We start from the raw sequence: 6,000 nt of genomic DNA, 5'->3' as shown, positions 1-6,000 counted from the left end.
AGTCCTGAAATGGAACTCTGTGTGTGCAGCCTCATTTTATCCTTCAACAACCAAAGGAAAGGGGGTAAAAAGTGGGGGTTGGGAGCCCAAAACTGGTCGGGAGGAAAACGGGGATTGAGGGGACAATGGGAAAGTGGAAGGAACAGGGAGAAGGGTGGAAAAGGGAAGGTGGGCTGGTGGGTCCAACGGTCCCATGGGGGTCTTTGGGCACAGGGGGGTTGGCAAAGGGGGGTGGCCCCCCTGAGCTCCCAACTTCCTGTGGGGTGCTGGGGGCTGCTGGATCCAATCTCAGCCTTGCATCATACCAACAGTTTCAGTTTAGAGGAATTACAGAGCTGGGACTGAACCACTTTTGTCCCCCAGCTTTTAATGATGGCAAATCAGAACTATTGATAGAAATGAACTTATTTAGGGTTACAAATGATCAGACAGAAGATCTTCATCAGAATTATTTACTGCACAATACAAACACTAAAACTACCAGGAGTACAGGATAAGACAGGACAGTGCTCTACACTAAAGCAATTGTTGAAGCAATTCTACTCAAACTGGCACAAAAGCAATAATTCTTAATTAGAGATGGATGGAACTCCCCCAGACCAATGCTCGTGGGGAGATCTCTGCTCTCAGCCTCCAGGAGTGACTTTGGGGGGTCCCCAGCCATGGCAGGAATCTCCATACACAACCCCCAAGAAGGGTTCTGTTGGAAGAAGCTGCCCCTGGGAAAGGGGACTGGCCCTTTGTGGTCGAAAGGGATGGAGTGACAGTCACTGCACTCCAGGGGTTGCCTCACCATCAGGGGGTTCATTCGGGGTGGAAGCAGCGGCCGAAGCTCTTCCTGCAGTCGGGGCACTCGTAGGGTTCCCCTTACTGGTGGGTCCGTCGGTGTTTGGTCAAGGTAGAGCTCTGGGTGAAGCTCTTCCCACACTCCCCACACTTGTAGGGCCTCTCGCCGGTGTGGATGCGCCGGTGCCTGACGAGGGTGCAGTTCCAGTTAAAGCCCTTCCCGCAGTCGGTGCAGCGGAAGGGCCTCTCATGGGTGTGTGTCCGCTGGTGGATGATGAGGGTGGAGTTCCGCTTAAAGCCCTTCCCGCAGTCGGTGCAGCGGAAGGGCCTCTCATCCGTGTGCGTCCGCTCATGCATGAGGAGATTCCCACTGCGCTGAAACCTCTTCCCACACTCCCCACACGTGTAGGGCCGTTCCCCACTGTGGATGCGCTGGTGTCGGATCAGGTTGGAGCTCTGCCTGAAGCTCTTCCCACACTCCCCACATGTGTAGGGCCATTCCCCACTGTGGATGTGATGGTGGGTGAGGAGGTGGGAGCTGTCCCTGAAGCTCTTCCCACACTCCCCACACGTGTAGGGCCGTTCCCCAGTGTGGATGCGCTGGTGTCGGATCAGGGTGGAGATGTCCCTGAAGCTCTTCCCACACTCCCCACATGTGTAGGGCCGTTCCCCAGTGTGGATGCGCTGGTGTCGGATCAGGGTGGAGATGTCCCTGAAGCTCTTCCCACATTCCCTACACGTGTAGGGCCGTTCCCCAGTGTGAATGTGCAGGTGGGCGAGGAGTTTGGTGCTCTTCCTGAAGCTCTTCCCACATTCCAAGCACCTGAAGGGCTTCTCCCTGCTGGGAGGCTGCTCAGGGACCACCAGCTCAGAGCTCCCCCTCAAGCTCCGGCCGCCTTCCCGGCACAGGCTGGCTCTTTCCTCCTCAGAGCACCCTGGGCTGGCTTTGGAGCCCCTCCTGCGGGGGGATCTCCGGCCCTTTTCCTCCCCACTGCCTTCCTGGGCTGGGGAGCCCTTCAAAACGGCCTCTCCCACCAGGCTCTGCCGGGGGGATTTGTCCTCCGGGCTCTCCGTCCTCAACTCGGGGCCTGGGGCAGGAAGCAACAAGGACAGGGAGGGGATTTGCCTCCGGCCCACAGGGAAGGCCAAGGACATCCCCCCAACTCCGGCCCCGGCAGGACGGCGGCGCCAGCGGGGTTGTCCTGCAGCCGGGGCCATGCTCGGCTGACAGAGCCAGCACAACACCCGCCCAAAGGGACACTGACTGCCTCCTCACCTGCCTGGGGGGCCCAAGGCATCTTCCTCTTCCTCGCAGCCTCCTCCATCTGCCCAAGCTTTGGGAAGGACAAATCCTGATGGGGGGGAAACAAGGGCTGAGCACGTTGCCTTGGGGGTTCCTCCTGCCCAAGTCCATCTCTAGAACTCACCGGGCATCCTGTGACCATAAAAACCTCCCAAACACCAAGATTCAGCCCAGAAAAACCCAAACCACCCAGATTCAGGCAAAACCCCCCTCAGAAATAGCAAGAAGAGCCCCACACCCTCAAACTGCAAAAACTTGAGATTCAGATGAAATATACTCCAAAAATATGAAGATTAGTCAAAAAAAATCTCTCCCAGAAGTTCCCCCTCTCTGGTCTCTCCCCTCTGGGGTTGGAGGGTCTGCCCTGTCTGGGATGTTTGGGGTCCCCCTTAGGGATGCTGGCAGTGTTGGGGGTCCCAAGGGTCCCTTCTCTGACTCTTGCCTTCGAGGGGTCACGTTCCCAGACATTCCCCCTCTCCAGGTTCTCCACTCTGTTGTCCCAGGGATCCCAGGGGTCCCCACTGTCCAGGTTTCCCCTTCTCCACACCCCCCGTTTCAGGCTCCTGAGGGTCCCGGGGCTCCTCCCTCTCCGTGTTCCCCCCTCCAGGCTGCCGGGGGTCCCCCAGCTCCGACATCTCCCCGCTCCGCCCTCCACACTCGGCAGCTCCCGGGCTCCACACCCACCCCCAGCACTCCTGGGGGGCCCCAAACTCGCTGTGTCCCCCCCATCAGCACCGGGCTGACAATGGAGCCGGCGGGGCCTGACCCAGCAACACCAACCCCCATCGTGGGGGGACCCGCATCCCCCACCCACCACCAGGGCTCTGACCCCAACCCAGCCCGGCCCCCAAAAACCACCTCCCACCCACCCCCAACAGCCCCCAAGGGCACAGCCCTGCACAAGGGCCGGCTGTGCCCCAGGCACCCAAACAGCCCCACGGGCGGGGGGACACCAGAGGCTGCCCCAGGGCAACGAGAGCAGGGAGTGGATCGGGCCCCCTGACACGTGGGCGGGCTCTGGGCTCAGCCTGACCAGGGGCAATTTGGCACCAACAGCAGGGCCCTGAACGCTGGCTCGGCACAGGGGGCCCGAGCTCCCCCCTCTCCAGCTCTCGGGGCTCTCACAGCTCCCCCCTCTCTCCAGCCTCCCCCGCTCTCACAGGATCAAGGCACGGGGACACCGAGGCACCCCCACGGCAACCCCAGTCCCGCTCCCTCCCCTCCCCTCAGCCCCCCTCTCCCACCCCTTCCCCATCGGCCCCCCAAACCCTGCTCCCCCAGCTCCCTTTGGGGGTGACCCACTGCCCCTCGCGCTCCCTTTGGGGGTCCCACCCGCTCTTTTCGCTCCTCTCCCCCCTTTCCCATCGTGGCCGCTCCGCTCACCCCACAGCGGCAGGAAGGGCCGGGACAGGGGTGGAGCAGCAACAGCAACAGCAGGAGAACAATCGCCCCCCATCCCACGGGTGCCCGGGAAGGGGGAACTCGTCCCAAATATCCTGGGGGGGAGCGTGGGGGGTCTTGACATACTCAGGCTGCCAGCACCGATTTCCCTGCAAAGTCTGCAGTGAGTCAAGCTCTGCAGAGGAGACTGTGCCCCATGGATGGAATTGCAGAGGCTCCCTCAGGTCCTCAGCAGGAATCACCAACCAGGAATAGACACAAAAGGCCCCCACGAAGTTTTTTGGGGGAGTGTCCTGTAGGGAGGGGACAGTGTCACCCCACCAGGGCAGGGCTGGCAAGTGGGAGGCTGCTCCAGGGCTCTGCAAGAGGCCTCGTGCTCTGCTCGGCCCCAGCACTGGCTGGTCCCAACAGCCCCGGCTGCCCCCGGCCCTGGGCAGCTCTGCTGCCACAGGCTGTGCCCTCACCGTGGCCCTGCAATGGCCCTGCCTGTCCCTCCCCCGTGGCCCTGCCCACATCCCTGTCCCTTGGCTCTCTCTCTGCCAGCTCAGTGTGGGGCACACGGGCTGGGGGTCCCTCCCAAGCCCCCCGGGCAGCCGGCGTTGGCTGGGGGGATGTGAGGGCTGGGCCTGCTCAGCACAGCCCCGGCCTCGTGCCCAGCGCCTCTTTCCTGCCCCACACAAGAGCTTCCCGGCCCCCCCAGGGCTCCCCTGCTGCTGCCTCTGCTCCTGGCCCTGCCTTTGCTGCTCCCTTGGCCGGGGCAGCGGCTGCAGGGGGGGGATGGCAGCAGCTTCAGCTCCACGGCACTTCCTGGGGGGAGCTCAGCCCGGGGGGACGGGCAGGGACCTGATGGGGATGGACAGGGGCCCAGCAGGGACAGCCAGGGCCTGCAGGGGAAGGCACAGGGACAACCTGGCCCCCCACACTGCCAGGGCTGTCTCTGCTCCTCCTTGCAGGCTCCGTGGCCAGGCACAGGTGGTGTTCCTGGGTGCCCACCATCTCAGCACTTGCAGCCGCTCAAATCAGCGCCCGCAGCTCTGCAGCAAAGCCCCAGCTCACCTGGCACACAGGGGATGGACACAACACTTCTTGGGGATGGGCACACACAGCTTTGTGCCTTCCCCACCACGGGGCTCTCCTTCCTCAGCAGCACCTCTGCCTTGCACTTATTCTCAGCCTCACCTCAGGGCCTGGGCTCAAGGACAGGAACCTGCAGGGAGGGGACATCAGGTGCAAGCTCAGGGCTGCCTGCTTGCACTGGGCTGGGGGCTTCTTTCTCCTTCTACAACCAGCCCACAACTCAGCCTGCTTTGCTAACACCACACATTTACAGACTAACCTTGCAGATAGATATGGACAGACATCTCTCTCACCCTGGGGATGGAGCCTCAAGCATGTGCTGCCACAGGAATGGCAATCAGAGAATCACAGAATCAGCTGGGTTGGAAAAGACCTCCGAGATCATCAAGTCCAGCCCTGGATCCAACCCTGCTGTGCTTCCCAGACCATGGCACTGAGGCCACATCCACTCTCACCTTCAACACCTCCAGGGACAGGGACTCCACCCCCTCCCTGCCCAGCCCATTCCAAGGCCTGATTACTCTCCTGGGAAAAAACTGCTTCCCAATATCCAACCTAAACCTCCCCTGGCACAGCTCCAGACCCAGCCCTCTTGTCCTACTGCTGCTTCCTGGCACAACAGCCCCACCCCCACCTGGCTACACCCTCCTGGCAGGGACTTGCAGAGAGTCAGGAGGTCTCCCCTGAGCCTCCTCTTCTCCAGCCTCAACACCCCCAGCTCCCTCAGCCTCTCCTCACACCACTTGTGCTCCACTCCCTTCCCCAGCCTCGCTGCTCTTCTCTGCTCCTGCTCCAGCCCCTCCAGGGCCTTCCTCAACTCAGGAGCCCAGAGCTGGACACAGCACTCCAGGGGTGGCCTCACCAGCGCTCACTCCAGCCCAACAATCCCTTCCCTGCTCCTGCTGCCACACTCTTCCTCACACATTGGCCACACTTCCTCACTCCATTGGCCCTCTTGGCCCCCTGGCCACACTCTGCCTCCTGTTCAGCTTCCTGTCCATCCCCACTCCCAGCTCCCTTTCTGCCTGCCTGCTCTCCAGACACTCTGGCCCCAGCCCGGGGGGCTGACGGGGCTTCTTGTGGCCAAAGGGCAGGACCCGGCCCTTGGCCTGCTGGAACCTCATCCCCTTGCAATCAGCCCATGGATCCAGCTGGGCCAGGTCCCTCTGCAGAGCCCTCCTGCCTTCCAGCACATCAACACACCCCAGCTTGGGGTCACCTGCACATTTGCTGATGAAATGCCTGGTTCTGCAGCAGCTGCAGATGCTCAAGGGGCAGCAGGAACAAGTCAGGGGCCTGGGGGGGCCTGGGGGGATTTGGGGTGCGGGAGGGTCCTGGGGGAGCTGGGGAGGGGCTTTGGGGATTGGGGGTACAAACCAGGACAGACCAGTACAGACCAGTACCTCCTCACTGCTCCCCCGATCTCTCCTGGA

At 62.0% G+C, this 6,000-nt stretch overlaps 1 pseudogene; it reads right to left on the bottom strand.

The window, feature by feature from the left end:
- Nucleotides 1–666: 666 nt before the first annotated feature.
- Nucleotides 667–6,000, bottom strand: part of LOC135404843 (zinc finger protein 721-like) — an 89,992-nt pseudogene continuing 84,658 nt past the window's right edge.

Source organism: Pseudopipra pipra, chromosome W (genome assembly GCF_036250125.1).
Source record: "Pseudopipra pipra isolate bDixPip1 chromosome W, bDixPip1.hap1, whole genome shotgun sequence".
Classification (NCBI taxonomy): Eukaryota; Metazoa; Chordata; class Aves; order Passeriformes; family Pipridae; genus Pseudopipra; species Pseudopipra pipra.
The sequence above is the reverse complement of the archived record's forward strand: the minus strand, read 5'-3'. Positions and strand labels throughout refer to the sequence as shown.